At 48.2% G+C, this 16,188-nt stretch overlaps 1 long non-coding RNA gene across 6 annotated transcripts in view; it reads left to right on the top strand.

Annotated features, from left to right (window-relative positions):
• Positions 1 to 16,188, top strand: part of LOC122681696 — a 57,996-nt gene that overhangs the window by 25,636 nt on the left and 16,172 nt on the right. For 3 of the 6 annotated variants that reach the window (XR_006337074.1, XR_006337073.1, XR_006337075.1), the window contains exons 3-4: positions 12,975 to 13,066; positions 15,258 to 15,378. This is a non-coding gene — a long non-coding RNA (uncharacterized LOC122681696). The remainder of the gene's footprint in view (positions 1 to 12,974; positions 13,067 to 15,257; positions 15,379 to 16,188) is intronic. The other 3 variants (XR_006337078.1, XR_006337076.1, XR_006337077.1) reach the window with 1 other exon arrangement.

Here is a 16,188-nt window from a genome sequence, read left to right as displayed (position 1 = left end):
TATTCAGCTTCTCTGTGCCTCAGTTTCCCATCTTATAAAATGGGCTTGCATATAGTAGGTATGTAAGCCTGCTGATGAGCACTTACATATAGTAGGTGCTCATTCTGTGTGTGTTCTGTAAGTACAGTTGTGCCTGGAGCACCCAAGATTCATCTGACACATGTTTGTGGGGTTCTACATAATAGGTGGTAACCTCAACAGTCCTAGTCCCTGGTCTCCTTGGAGGTGACATTCAAGGGACATAAAATTGGGTGAGCAGTGGAGGGTGCTGGTTCCTAGACAGGGTGGCCAGCAAGGGTCTCCTAGAAGAGGTGACATCTAGGCAGAGACTTGAGTGATGAGATGGAGCCAGCCATGGAAGGAGCCAGAGAAAGAGAGCTCCAGGCAGAGGCTTCACAAGTTCAAAGACCCTGAGGCAAAAATGAGCTTGGGCCAGTTCAGGAATAGCAAGGAGTGGGAGGAGATGAGGTCAGGAAGTTGGCAGGGCCCAAACCCAGAAGGTGTTCAATAAATCATGAGTGAATGATGATGGGGTAAGTTGTAGTTGTTGTTCAGTTGCTAAGTCATGTCTGACTCTTTTTGACCCCATGGACTGCAGCATGCTAGGCTCCCCTATCCTTCACTATCTCCCAGAGTTTGCTCAAAGTCATGTCCATTGGTCGATGATGCTATATCAGCCATCTCATCCTCTGTCGCCCCCCTACCCTTTTGCCCTCAATCTTTCCCAGCATCAGGGTCTTTTCCAATGAGTCTGCTCTTTGCATCAAATAGCCAAAACATTGGAGCTTCAGCTTTAGCATCAGTCCTTCCAATGAATGTTCAGGGTTGATTTCCTTTAGGATTGACTGGTTTGATCTGTTTGAAGTCCAAGGGACTTTCAAGAGCCTTCTCCAGCACCATGATTCAAAAACAGCAATTCTTTGGTGCTCAGCCTTCTTTATGGTCCAACTCTGACATCCATGCATGACTACTGGAAAAAACCATAGCCTTGACTATACAGACCTTTGTCGGCAAAGTGATGTCTCTGCTTTCTAATAGGCTGTTTAGGTTTGTCATAGTTTCCCTTCCAAGGAGCAAGCGTCTTTAATTTCATGGCTGCAGTCACCATCAACAGTGATTTTGGAACCCAAGAAAATAAAGATGGTCACTGTTTCTACTTTTTCCCTTTCTATTTGTCATGAAGTGATGGGACCAGATGCCATGATCTTAGTTTTTTGAATGTTGAGTTTTAAGCCAGTTTTTTCACTCTCCTGTTTCACCCTCATCAAGAGGCTCTTTAGTTCCTCTTCACTCTCTGTCATTAGAGAGGTATTATTTGCATATCTGAGGTTGTTGATATTTCTCCCGGCAATCTTGATTCCAGCTTGTTATTCATCCAGCCTGGTATTTCACATGATGTACTCTGCATATAAGTTAAATAAGCAGGGTGACAATATACAGCCTTGAGAAACTCCTTTCTCAATTTTGAACCAGTCCATTGTTCCATGTCTGATTCTAACTTTTGCTTCTTGACCTGCATACAGGTTTCTCAGTAGGCAGCTTAGGTTGTCTGGTATTCCCATCTCTTTAAAAATTTTCTACAGTTTATTGTGATCCACACAGTGGAAGACTTTAGCATAGTTAATGAAACAGAAGTAGATTTTTTTAAAAAATTCCCTTGCTTTCTCTATGATCCAGAAATTGTTGGCAATTTGATTTCTGGTTCTTGGGTGAGATTCAGCCTTAAAAGGTGGATCTCTTCAAAGGTAGATCTTTAAATTTGGAGAACAACGTTTCACTGCTCACATAGAAGTTGTTAATAGTTATTGGTGGTGTAGTCATATCTTCTTGAGTTTGTACTGGGTACTGGGATCTCTGTCCCTTAGTGGTGCTTAATACAGCGGAGTAAATAATGCAAGTGGGCACCCTTGAGCTCACTTCTACCTGCCTGACGATCCTACTATTCCAGGCTTTTACATAAGAGATGGTAAAACTGAGCCCAGAGAGCTTCCCAGGACAGTGCGGGTCCACAGTGAATTAGGCATAGAACTGAACTGAGACTGGACTCTCCCTCATCAGATCTTCTCCAGGGGCGGGGTGGAGAGGTAATCCCCCCTTGAAATGACAGAGAAAGGCCCGCAGAAGTGATGTATCCAAGGTCCATAGTTCACTATTGTCGGGTTGAAGATCAGATCTGAAGGTCAGATCTCTTGACTTCCGGCTAGTAGGTGGTGTGGGCGGGCAGACACCTTTAGCAGATGGAAGAAACCCTCAGCCCAGAAGTTGAAGTTCAAAAATACCCACGGGGTCGGGTGTCCTTAAGCAAGGATGAAATACACAACCTCTGGCATGGTTTCAGCACTAGGACTTGGAGAGCCTTCTGTCTCCCAAACTTCCCCCCAATACTGTCTCATTGGTTTCAGAAAAGCTATGTTTAGGAATTCATTTCTCCAAGTCATATCAAATAAGGAAAGAATTTTAATCCCAGGCATGCTTGCTACAGCATCAGAGACTGGAATAAAACCCTCAAGTTGGAAAAAATGGGGAGGAGCTGTGAAGAAAACATTCCCTTGATGGAATATTCTGCAGCCATTAAAAATTATCATATGGAGGAAGACCTTGTCTTTCAATGAAAGATGCAAAATTTTGAAATCCCTTACAGCACGTTTGCAACTATGGGCCAAAATTAAGATAAACATGTACAGAAAAGTGAAAGAAGGATGGTGGAACTATGGGTGTTTCTCCACCTTCTTTTTTGTGTTTTCCAAAGACTATAAAATGTTTCAGTTCAAGAAACATTTATCTTGAACACTTGCTAACTTCTCCATTACTTCTGAAGAGAAGGAATGATAAAATTTCAAAAAACATGTCAGGAAACTTATTCTTTTGACTTTTGAGAAGATAGCATTGCCTATGGCAAATTTCTCCAATGACAGCAATAATTATTACTATATCAACAGTGGCTTCACATGCCTGGCACTGTTCTAAATATCTACCCTTCACAGAAACTGGCCTCGCCAGAGGCTTTCTATAGAGGGATTTGGAATCAGCCTGTTTTCAGTTCTAATCCATGCTCTGTCATTTCCCAGCTTTGCTTCTCTGTACCTCCATTTCCTCATCTGTGAAATGTAGATTTTAAAAGGGATTATCCCCAGTGTTGTGTCCATGCATGCTCAATTTCTCAGTCATGTCCGATTCTGTGATCCAATGAACTTTAGTGCACCAGGCTTCTCTGTCCATGAGATTTCCTAGGCAAGAATACTGGAGTGGGTTGCCATTTCCTCCTCCCAGGGATCAAACCTGCATCTTCTGTGTCTCCTGCATTGGCAGGTGGACTCTTTACCCCTGAGCCACCTGGGAAGCCTATCTCTAGTGTTGCAGTGAGGATTAAATGATAATGTATCTGTAAAGGGTTTAGAGCAGTGCCTGGCACACAATAATTTGACTTGGTGATTGTTGACTGTACTTTTGTTTATATATCATTTCTCATCTAAGCCTCACCATGTCCTCATGGGAGAAGGCTCTGTTATTGACCTGTTGACAGATGAGGGTGAAATGACTGGCCCAAGGCCATATGGTTATTGTGGGGAAGAGCTGGGGAGGGTCTAACATCCCTGTGGTCTACTGCCTGCCTCTCCAGGAGTCCCAGGCTTGGCATAACTGGTTTAGCTGGTGAAGGCTGCAGGCTCTGCCCTTTCTGCCCTACCCATCTGCTCTGATATCCTTCAGATTTCAACCCTGTCTTGCACATCATGAAGGAGGGCAGCTACTAGTGTCTGGGTGTGACTTGCAGTGCTGTGTAACCCCAGGTAGCTGGCAGAGCTGCCTGAACCTCACTCTGGACATCTGTAAAGAGGGGACCAGGCATTATATTCAGGCTTCACTCCATGGTATTAGAAAGGATCACTGCTCTGGGAGTCAGGAGCCTGATTCTTCTCTCTCTGTTCCTCCTCTGGGCTCCAGCCTTCTGGTCTGTCAAATGGGCATGGGACAAGTTGGTCCCTGAGCTGCTGTCCAGCACCAATAATGGAATTCTGTATGAATTCCAAGGAGGAGAGTGGCTACAAATGCATCCACTTGATGTTGATGGGGCTTTTTCTCTGGTAAGCTTCCTTAGTCTGGCTGTTTCTCCAGTGTATTTCTCCAGGCCCTCCCTCTTCCGAGCCTAAGGAAAGAGGGTAGGAGAAGCCTGAAACTGACTCTTCACAGCTCTGTATGCGTGACTCGGAGACAATGGCCCAAGGCCTTGCGGGGGCGGGGCCTCTGGAATCTGATCACTGCTATATTCTCTCTCTGGTCAATTTGGTCCCCAGAAGCAGATTTGAAAACCAAGATGGAAGTGCAACTTATGGGGGTAACACCTGCAAGAAAAAGAGGTGCGCCTTTAGACTAGGGTGCAAGTCTGACATCTGTGAAAGGAGAGAAGGAGACTGGGTAAGAGGAGCCCCAGGTAGCGATGCAGCTTGAAGGAAGTCTGGCCAGAGCCACAGGGAGCTCCGGGCCCAAGACTTCCTGCAGAGGAGTCTCATGCTGGGTGGAATACCAGGCCCTGGTTCCCCACTGTGCCCAGTCATCAGCCCAGCCTCCCGGAAGGAGAGTGGCCTCAGCTCAGACAGTGTGGCCGACTGAGAGGGCGCTGCAGTGGGAGGCTCTCAGGGACTGCAGTCCAGAGCAGCAGGCACCTCCCTTCAGCTGCTGCATGTTTTTCTTGATTCATTTAATAAACACGGCTCTGGGCTATGTGCCAGGTACTCATCTGCACACTTTACAAATATCACCTTAGTTAATCCTCACACTCGCCTTCTGACTCGTCAGTATCATGAGCCCCATTTTCAGGGGAGGAGACTGAGCCCAGAGAGGTTAAGTAACTTGCCCAAGGCGTTACAGCCAGTAGGTGGTGAGCCATGGGTCCAGTCCAGACAGCCCGCTCCAGAGCCTGTGGTCTCACCACTCTGCCTTGCCGCCTCCTCTCCTGGGAACCTTTCCATTCTCATTCCTCACTGGCTCTGGAGCTCAGAGCCTCAACAGACTTCAGGAAAGGGCCTGACTAGTGCAGCTGAGGGTGTGGCAGGGTCCCACACGCTCCTGGAGCTTCTACCCTGTTCCTGCAAGGCCTCCCACCTCAAGGCCTTTGCAGATACTGTTTCTGCTGCCCAGAGCATGTTTTCCCTCCCTCTTTGCCTAGTTAACCCCTCCTCTACTGCTGCCCTGCTTGACTCTAAGATCTAGCCCAGGACAGAGATGATATGCAGTGGAAGGAGCGATAATACTAGCTGACATTTATTGAGCACTTATTATGTGCCAGGAGCCAAATCCAACCCTTTCTGTGGATTACCTCATTTAATCATCACAACAGTCTTTGAAGTGGGGGCCCACAGCTATCCCCATTTTCCAGATGAAGAAACCAAGACTCAGAGAGGCAAAGTGACTTGCCCACGGAGACCCAGCTAGGTGTCAGGATTCAAACCCTGATCTTAAATATACAATCCCTCTTTCTAACAGGGCCAGAGGTGCCAAAGGGAGTCTCCCTCTTCCACACCTACCCAGGGCTGACTGCTCCTTAATGGGGGTGGGGGCCCATATCTGTTCCATTCACTGCCACATCCTATCACCTACATAGTGCTGGGCAAATAATAAGTGCTCAATAAATATGTATCTTAAATGAATGAATAAACTGACTAGAAAAACCTTGTGATCCATCTCCCCCAACTCACCTTGATCCTTTTTGGCCTGAGCTTGGGTTAGTTCATCAACCCTCAAGGTTTTCCTCTCCTTTGGGGGATAATTGAATCCCTATCCTGACTACCACAGTCCTTGACCTTGCCCCATTAAAGTATCTTTCCTCCCAAGTTTGAGATGTTCCTGAACCATGGCAAGGTCACCCTTTAAGCAACTCCCTGAAACCTCTGGAAAGGGCTGGTTGCAAGAATCTGATCACTGGGCTCCCTGCCAGGTCAGGGGGCCTTGGGACAAGCCCTCAGCATGTGTCAGGGATGGAGAGGCTAAACAGCCGCTCACAAGAGCCTCACATTGAAGCAAGTGAGATAGTTCAGAGTTTGGGCCTGGGTTACCCTGAGCCAAGTGTTAATCCCAGCTGTGCCTCTTCAGGCTGTGTAATTTCAGGCAAGTCACTTTGCCTCTATGTGCCTCTGTGTCAACTTTGTAAACTGAGGCTAAATAGGGCTCTATGAGGCCTGGTGCATAATCAACACTTGATAAATAGAAGCTCTACTTGAACAGCCTTCAGGATATCAGCATCATTCCCTGACTATCCTTGTTTGGCAGTTGGGGAAACTGAGGCATGGAACAAGCAAGTGCCTTCTTTGGGACTTTCAGGCTGCTGCCTGCCAGATCAAGGCTGGCTCCTTCACCCCACAGTGGCCTCTCCTGCCTCCATCTCTTCCCCATCAGCCGAGCTGAGAACCATCCCTGGCAGATGCTAAGGCGGCTGCCGAAGCTGCAGAGTTGGCATTTCCGGGCTCCCAGGGCTCCTGGCACAGAGGAATCAACCCTTCTCTGCACCCTCTAGCTCTGCCTCCTGCTTCTGCTTCTGCTCATATACCAGCTGGGATCCATCAGCTTCTGGAGAAAGCCAGGAGGTGGCCCAGGTGCATGGAGGCAGGGGGCTGTCAATATTGACCTGTGCCTGACCCCAGACTAGTGGACAGACTCCTAAGAAGTCAGAACACCCACAGGCTCCAAGTGCACACCTTCACAGCCTCCCCTCTCTCTCACTCTGGCTGTAGAGGGCCAGGGGAGCAGAGAGGTTAAAAGCATGGATGGCCTGGGTTCAGATCCCTCCTCTGCTGCTTACTGATGAGTTATCTACCCTGGGCAACTTACCTATCCTCTTTGTACCTCCCTCTCTTCAGCTGTGAAAGGAGGATGCTAATGGTACCTCCCTCACAGAGCAGGTGGGAATCCAGTGAGATGCTTAGGATGCTCGTTCACACGCGGTTGGTACTCAGTAACATCAGCCATTTTGAATGTGGAGTCCACTCTCTCTGTTGACCTCTTAAACCTTTCAGCCCCAAGGAGTATCTCCTCTCGACTCCTGAGGCTCTTATGGTCAAGGCCCTGCAGTGAAATCCTACTGACCTGGGACGTGGTAGGGGCTCATTAAAAGGTCTTTGTGGCTGTGATACAGGAGCTTCCCTGGTGTCTCAGATGGTAAAGAATCTGCCTGCAATGCAGGAGACCTGGGTGCGATCCCTGGGTCAGCAAGATCCCCTGGAAAAGAAAATGGCAACCCGTTCCAGTATTCTTGCCCGGACAATCCCATGGACAGAGGAGCCTGGTGGGCTACAGTCCATGGGGTTGCAAAGAGTTGGACACGACTGAGCGACTTCTCTTCTCCCTTGGCTGTGATACAGCATGAACTCATGGAATTTTCATGACTGCTTTTGGAGATAGTATGATGACACTCATGTTATAAAGGACCACATAGGCACAGAGAAGTTAAGAAATTGCCCAAGGGCTCACAGCTAGTAAGTCTGCAGATATTTACTGAGCATCTACTCTGTGCCAGGTACGGCGCTCAGAACTGAGGATGCAGCAGTGGACAGAACAAAGACCTGCTCTCATGTCCGTCCTCCTGTGCTGACAGATAATAATAAACAGGTAGATACGCCAGCTTCCTAAAGCGTCAGGAAGACAAGTGACATGAGGCAGAGATAGAATGGGGCTGTTTTAGATGGGGTGGGTAAGGAACCTCTCTGAAGAGATGATGTTTGCATAGAGTCCAAAAGGCAGCAGGTGCTTGGTTGGGACACAGGGAATCCACACTTGTGTTGACTGCAGCAGGTGCAGTCCACAATCCTAGAGATCCCAGGTCTGGGGGCACCTAGAACCCACCTGTCTGGGTTGGCTTCAGAGTGGATAATGATTCCCTCTGCTTCAGCTGGCCCTCCTCTGTGGACGAGTTAAAAGAACAGGGCAAATGACTTGACTTCTCTGGGTCTTGCTTTTCTTACCTGTCAAATGTGCATTGATAAGCACATCACACACTGCGGAGAGAGGAGATGCTTAACAGAGACAGTCCAAGGAAAGCGCTGAGCACAGAGCCGGGCACAGCAGAGGAACCTAACCCTCGGTGACTGGAGTGGACAGGTGACCTTCGTTTCAATCACCCAGAGCCTTCCAACTACCTGATCTGATGAGTCCCCTCCTCCTACTAGCTGGGTCGGTACTGGCCTCCCCCACATCCTCTGTAGCCAGGGACAGTCACATGATCAGCCCTAGGCCCATGACGTACTGGCTAGAGTATGGCAGCCTCTATACTGAGTGTCCAAAAGCACCAGGGACAAAGGTCAGGGACTCAGCCTCTAGCGTTGGCCTTGGGGCCCATTTAGCAGGGACATCTCCCTCAGGCCAGGCCTTTGACCTATTTTTTTTTCTCTTATTTTTTGGGGGGGGCACAAGAAGCCTCTTATCCTGGTGTCTGACCCTCTTGGAGATTCTTCAAGCGTGTTTGCTACCATGGATCCTTGATGACTCAGCAGCCATTGTCTGGAAACTCCAGTGTGCGTGCTGCATGTGTGCATGCTGAGTTGCTTCAACTGTGTCTGACTCTTTGAGACCCTATGGCTTGTAGCCTGCCAGGCTCCTCTGTCCATGGGATTTTCCAGGTAAGAATACTGGAGTGGATTGTTATGCCCTCCTTCAGGGGATCTTTCCAACCCAGGTATCTAACCCCGAGTCTCTTATATCTCCTGCATTGGCAGGTGGGTTACCACTAGTGCCACTTGGGGAAGCTAGAAACTCCAGTAGTAATATTTTTCCCAAATTGAGTGGAATACCACAAGTTCCATCCTTCTGGTCCAGAATGGCTCCTCAGGGATGTGAAGACACCCAGTTCTTTCCAAGTTCACTCCAAGGGCAGTGGCCTGGGGCTGCTTCTGTTGGTGTTCCCAACTCCCAGCACGAGGTGACTCAGAGGAAAGTCTTAGTACCTGTTCACGGTGAGCAAATTAGTGGTACAGGATATGCTTTCCACATACCTGCCCATCCTGGCTGCTTCCTTCAACCATGTTCCAGTTTTTTGCTGTTTTTCTGAAAGTGTGGGGGTCTAGAACTGAACACAGAACTCCCCAAAATATATGAGCAGAGCTGAGCAGAAAGGGACTGTCACCTTCCTCATTCTAGATATTGGACTTCTAATAACTTGTCCAGATATTTCATAAGCTTTTGGTGACTGCCCTGCTGATGTACATTCAGCTGTTCGGTTTTTATGCCTCCCTGTACTCTTGTTGTTGTTCAGTCACTCAGTCCTGTCCACTCTTTGCAACTCCATGGATTGCAGCACACCAGGTTCCCCTGTCCTTTACTGTCTCCTGGAGTTTGCTCGAACTCATGTCCATTGAGTCGATGTTGCCGTCCAACCATCTCATCCTCTGTCGCCCCTTCTCCTCTTGCCCTCAGTCTTTCCCAGCATCAGGGTTCTTTTCCATTGAGTTGGCTCTTTGCATCAGATGGCCAAGGTATTGGAGCTTCAGCTTCAGCACCAGTCCTTCCAATGAATATTCAGGGTTGATTTCCTCTGGGATTGACTGGTTTGATCTCTTTGCTATACAATGGACTCTCGAGAGTCTTCTCCAGCACCACAGTTTGAAAGCATCAGTTGTTCAGTGCTCAGCCTTCCTTATGGTCCAACTCTCACATCCATGCGTGACTGCTGGAAAAACCATAGCTTTGACCAGACAGACCTTTGTTGGCAAAGTAATGTCTCTGCTGTTTAATGCACTGTTGCTGTGCTGTCCTGCACTGTTGCTCGACCTTATTTTATTGCCTCTTTGCCCTTAATCTCATTCTGACAGTGGCATTCATTGCCCCCTCCCCACCCTCAAGGAATGGCAAATTGACTTCAGCTTAAGAACCCATGTTGATTGGTTGGTAGCTGTAGCCCAGAGCATAGTGCTGAGATAGATTCTGGAACTGAGTTTGGGCTCAGTGTGGGAGACTGCTCCAATTGATTAATGATGTCTGCCAAGATACAGGAATGGAAATGTTAGTTTGCTTGAGATACACTTGTCATTCCCCATCACAGATGCTCCTAACCTGGGGTCCATAGAAATAATACAGGAGGCCCCATTAACTGAGCTAGAAAAAGGATTGCACCTTCAATTTCACTAGCTTCTTTCTGAAATTTATCATTCCTTCTGTAATGAATGCAGGCCACAGATCATAGTGGCATTAACAGGGCTTGTAACATTGTCACTAATAGAAATCACAGATATTTTCTTGTTGCGTTACAGATGTTCCAGATAACTTGAAATACCATTTACACTCATCATGACTTGGAAACTGCTAAATCCTTGTGCTATAATGCATAATCAAGAAGCATATGTATTACTGTAATGAAGATTTATTTTTAATATTTTGATAACTTTCAATATATAGGTTTCCTTTGTAATGCTATATATTTTATGAATTTAAAGACATTATTCTGAGAGAGGTCCATAGGCTTCAATAGATATCAAAGGGTTTCATGAACTCTGGACCATCGGGTTTTAGGAGCTCCCTGCCTTTCCAAGGGAACCTTTCTGAGTTCCCTCCAATATCCTGGGTCTGTGAGAGGAGCAGGAAGGTGAGATGAAGTTCTTCAGGCCAGGAGAAGCTGACCACACAGCCAGCTTCTGGGTCAGCCACCCTGAGGTGCTGTGAGAGGTGATGGACCAGCAGAAGTGGTAGGTGATGTAGGAAGTGAGAGAGAAGAGGTTGTGCAGGCGACTTCTGGGCCAAGGCTGGGCTATCTTGTCTCAGGAGGGAGAAGCTGGTGTTTGCCAAGGTGATGCGAGGGAAGGAGCCTGAGCCTGACCTTCTAGAGGTGGAGGGAAGTTCTAGCCTTAGAGAAGTCCTAGATCATCCTCCCTTATGAGCTCAGAGGCTCTGGACTGCAGGAACCTATAGCCTGGGAGTGGGGAGGCCTTGTCACAGGGGAAAGGGGGTTCAAATCCCTTCATGCAGCATAGACAGCTTACCAGTCATCACCTCATTCATTCACTTATTCATTCATTCACTCACTCATGTAAGTGACCTGGTAATGTGCCAGGACCTAGGCTGGGAACTAGGCAAAGGGACATGTATGCGGCTCAGCCCTCCATTCATAAGACTCAAGCAAAGCCAGTGACAATGTAGAGGCTTGATGCTTTGATGGGTCCATGGGGTTCCCTCGTGCAGTCCGGAGGGATTAGGGAAGGCTCTCTGGAGGAGGTGGTATCTCAAGTGAGTAGACATGAACAAGGTCTGTGGATGCTCAGGAAAGGTTCTCAGGCAGCGTGGGCAGCAGCATGTGCAGAGGAGCTGAGGAAGAAAGAGGCCACGGGGGCATTCTGTTTGGGGGTTGGAGGTGGTGAGAGATGGCTGGGGAGGTCACGCAGGAAGCCTGGAAGCCACATGGACAGCTCCCTGGCTGTGGTGAGGAAGGGGTGTGGGTCCCTGCTGCCCCATCTGTCAGTGGCAATGAGCTGTGACTTCAGTGGCCTGGGGAAGTTCAAGGTCACCGTCTGGGGTAGCAGAGGTGGGGGAGCTAGGGGCCATCCTCTCACCAGGGCTGGCAAAGGCCAACTGGGAAGCTGGGGCCCATGCCTGCCCCACACTGCAGCCTCCATGAAGGTCCTTCTGCTCCGAAGGCCTGAGTGGGCCCTGTTCCTTTATTTATGGGCTGCGTGAGCAATTTGCTCCTTGCTGGCCCGCTGGCTGGGTGTGTGATGTGGGGATTACTCACGCCCCAGTTGTGGTCCGGCCTCTGCAGGCTGCGGGGTAATGAGTGAGGTAATTAAGTGTAAAAGACAGGAGCAGGCAGGGGAGGGCTGAGGGGGGCGAGCAGTCACTGGTTCTTTTCAGGAGCAGGGGAGTGAGATAATGTAGGATAATAGCTCAGCCAGGCCCTGCCCAGGCAGCCCGGCCTGTGCCGAGAGGTGCCCCCCAAACAGCCAAGACAATTCAGCTTTTTCAGGGGAAATGGGGGGGCTTGGGCAGGGCCTGGGTCCCGGGGACAGCTGTATGGAAATGACAGCGCCTCTCCTTGGATCTGTCCTATGTTGGCTGAGGGTGCAGAGCCAGTGCCTTTGGCTGGGGTTGAGGCTAAGAAGTGGCTAGGACGAGGAAAGTAGATGAGTCAAGATGAAGGGGCCACATGGGGCTGGGAGACTGAGCTGTGTGTGGGAAGAGAAGAGAGGTACTGAGAACAGTAGGTGAGGTTGTTGGTGGCTCCAGAGTCTGACTCACTGGGTCGGAACTGTGGCTTTGTCATTGATTAGCTGTGTGACAGCAGCCTATTGTGTTCCCTCTCTGGGCCTCAGGGTTCTCATCTGTAAAGTGGAGGCGTCCAAACGGGGGCGTTTGGAGGATTAGCAAGATGATGCATAGCACCTAGCACACAGTGAATGATCCATATGTGCTTGAGAGTCAAGTCCACAACCATAGGGCATTCCTTTAGTGAATACATATGTACAGAGTGTCTGACGTAGTCTCATGGTTCTGGATGCTGGGAAAACAGTAATGAATAGAACAGAGTCCCTGGATTTCCTCAGTGGTCCAGTGGTTAAGAATCCACCTGCCAATGCAGGTGACGTGGGTTCAATCCCTAGTCTGGGAAGATGCCACATGCTAAGTGGAGCAACTGAGCCTGCCAGCCACAGCTACTGAGCCCATGCTCCAGGGCCCATGTTCTGCAATAAGAGAAGCCACCCTATTGAGAAGCCCGTGCACCACAATGAAGAGCCTGCATGCCCCAACTAGAGGACGCCCGCGGCTGCAATGAAGACCCAGCTCAGCCAGGGGAAAAAAAAAGAATGGAGTCCCTTTCCTCTTGGAGCTGACATTCTAAGAGGGGAGACCTTTCATCATTAAACACACAAACATATAAGGTCACACCAATGATCCCACTTCTGAAAATGTATTCTGTGGATGTGTATGGACACATGTGAAATGAATACATTTAAGGTTATTCACTGCCGTCTTGTTTAGCCCAGTTTAATCTTGTTTCACCTCAGATGCAGTCTAAATGTCTATCATTTAAATGAAGTTAAATGAGGTTAAATGAAGTATGGATGAGCCAGAGGAAGACTATACAACTACAAAAAGGGTGAGGTCACTTTTTATGTACTGATACAGAAAGATCTCCAAGATATATTGACAAATAAAAGGGATGTCAGGAATACTTTGAGTGAAAGAGGGGGGAAATAAAAAATATTTTAATACCAGCTTGCATATATAACAAACTAATAATAATACTTGTTAACTGTGGACAGGACCAGGATTGGAATGAGGTGGGTGGGAGGGAGATTTTTCACTATGTTCTTTTCTATAGTTTTAATTTTTGTACTAGTGCAAAAAAATATTTTTAAATTCAGCTTCCTCTTTCCTCCTTCCCTTTTCCAATATTTGTTGGAGGTGGTGGGCAGGATGTGGGACCAGTCATGGAAAAGCAGCTGAGTGAGGACGGGTCAGAGAAGGGAATCACAGATATGGAAATGGGAAAGGCTAGTGTGAACCCAGTGGTGCTGGGGGAATCAGTATGAGCTAATGGCATTTGATAAGTGTAAACAGATAAGCATAGATATAAATGTGTGTGTCTGTGCCCCATACATGTGTTTCTCAGTCCTATCCACAAAGAGAACCTAGGAGCACTAATACCCGCATAGCAGTGAGTACTCATAACACCAAATCTTGGTTGCTAAATGTAGCATTGTCCACTGAAAGGAACCAGGAATCCTTGGGAAAATGACTGACTTGAGAGCTGGGCCAAGGAAAGTACACAGTAAGCCTGGAACATATACTTTGTCTATAAAATAAGTAACAGTGCTCAAGTAATGCTGGGGACATGTCAACAGAGCCTAGGAGCTACTGGGATGATTTGAGCATCAGAAAAAATGATGACAGTGATTACAACACACCCGAATAAAAATCGGGTTCTATGGAGATTTCCCTGGTGGTCCAGTGGCTAAGACTCCAAGCTCCTAAAGCAGGGGCTCTTGGTCAGGGAACTAGATCCTGCATGCCACAACTGGGGATCCCATAGGCTGCAGCTAAGACCTGCGTGCGTGTGTGGTAAGTCACTCAGTTGTGTCCAACTCTTTGTGACTGCATGGACTGTAGCCTACTAGGCTGCTCTGTGCATGGGATTTCCCAAGCAAGAATACTGGAGTGAGTTACCATTTCCTTCTCCTGGGGATCTTCCCGACCCAGGAATTAATTTAGTGGCTGAAAACAAGATCCATTTAGCTCACAGCTCTATGAGTCCCAAGTCTGGCACAGTCAGTTCAGTTCAATTGCTCAGTCGTGTCCGACTCTTTGCGACCCCGTGGACTGCAGCACGCCAGGCCTCCCTGTCCATCACCAACTCCCGGAGTTTACTCAGACTCATGTCCACTGAGTCAGTGACGCCATCCAACCATCTAATCACACAGTCAGCTACGCCATATAACCTAACCTAATCACGGGAGTGAACTCCATCATAGTCACAGTCCAGGGGATTATGCTGGACAGGCACACCTAGGGGGTTGGAAATCTTGGGTGCCGTCTTAGAATTCTTCCTGCCATAGTGGGAGTTGAGGAACAAGGAAACCAGTGGGGCTGTACAAGAGTAAGCAAGGGGAGGAGGGGTAGGAGACAGCCGAGTATCTCAGGTACCATAGAGACCACTGGGAGGCTGAGGTCTAGAAAGTGACCTTGGGTATTTTTGCTCCTGAGTAAGGGGAGGGCCATGCCAGTTCCCCATGGACTCACTTGAAATACAGAGCAACCCTGAGGTATGACCCAAAAGATGATTTAAATCAAAGGGATGCAGGCCTAAAGTAGCCCTTGAGGAATCAGTGCTGTTGGGCATGGGTGATGAAGCGTCTGCTCTATGCCTTTGACCTGGAAGGGGCAATGCAAGAAGCCACAGGGTCCTGAAACCTATAAAAGTTGGCTGGAAAAATATTTTCAAAACTTCCCAGGGACTTCCCTGTTGGTTCAGCGGTTAAGACTCCGTGCTTCCAAAGCAGGAGCCTGGGTTTGATACCTGGTCAGGGAAGTAGACCCTGGGTGCCACAGCTGAGATCCCACATGCCACAATTAAGACCTGGCACAGCCAAATAAAAAACAATGAAAACTTTCTAAAATTCAAAGCAATAAAGTTCAATTATGTGTCTACAAAGCAGCATTATGTCAACTGGTGATCAACAACAGATTGGAGTCACCTAATAGTTACACCTAATAGTTACATCAGCATTATATTTAATATGATTGCATTTTGTTTCCATTTTTTAATTACTGTGTTTATTTCCCCATAGGGTCATAGCAGCATACGAAATAAAAAGGTACAGAAGGGGATGGAATGAAAGGAAATCTCTCCTACTTTTGATGGCGAGCCACTCCTCCTCCTCCCTGGACGCCAATTTTCTGGGCTCAAAGGTATTTTCTGCACACAAGTGAATGCACATATACACACTTTACAAGGGTAGCTGCTCTGCCTGCTTTCTTCCCCTTGGCAGTGTATCTTAGAGATGCTTCTGATGACTTCGTATCGAGCTGCCCGGTCTTTTGTACAGCAGCGGCGTGGTCTGTGAGCCAGCTCTGCCAGCAAACCTACCACTTCTCCCAATACCCTAAGCACTCTTGGCTCTCCCTGGCCCCTGGGAGAGTCACTGAAGCTCCAGCTCATCTCACTACTTCCACTCAGTTGATGAGTCTGAGATCTGCTTGCCCATCCATGGCTTCCCAACAAGACTGAAGGCTGAATCACACCACCCGGAATTGTGCAAGAGTTAGGGCCCAACCCCAAGGCAAATGAAACAAGAAAGCCAGAAGGCAGGGTAGAAGGGAGATGAATTTATCAGGTGCTTTAGGCATCTTTGACTCAGACGGTAAACAATCTGCCTGCACTGTAGGAGACATGGGTTCCACCCCTGGGTGAGGAAGATCCCCTGGAGAAAGGAATGGCAACCTGCTCCAGTAGTATTGCCTGGAGAATCCCATGGACAGAGGAGCCTGGTGGGCTACAGTCCATGGGGTCACAAAAAGTCGGACATGACTGAGCGACTGACACTTTCACTTTGAAGGGCAGGAGGCTGAGGGCTCAGTCCTGCCAACCTGAACATCACTGCCCACCTTTCCTGCGCACAGGTATAAGTTTCTCTAGAATGTATCCAGGAATGGGACTGCTGGGTTGTAGAGTAAGTGCAGAATAATGACAAGTTATTCTCCAAAGTTGTACAAATTGAC

The sequence above is a fragment of the Cervus elaphus genome, chromosome 23 (assembly GCF_910594005.1).
Source record: "Cervus elaphus chromosome 23, mCerEla1.1, whole genome shotgun sequence".
Lineage (NCBI taxonomy): Eukaryota > Metazoa > Chordata > Mammalia > Artiodactyla > Cervidae > Cervus > Cervus elaphus.
This window is presented reverse-complemented; position numbering and strand designations above follow the sequence as displayed.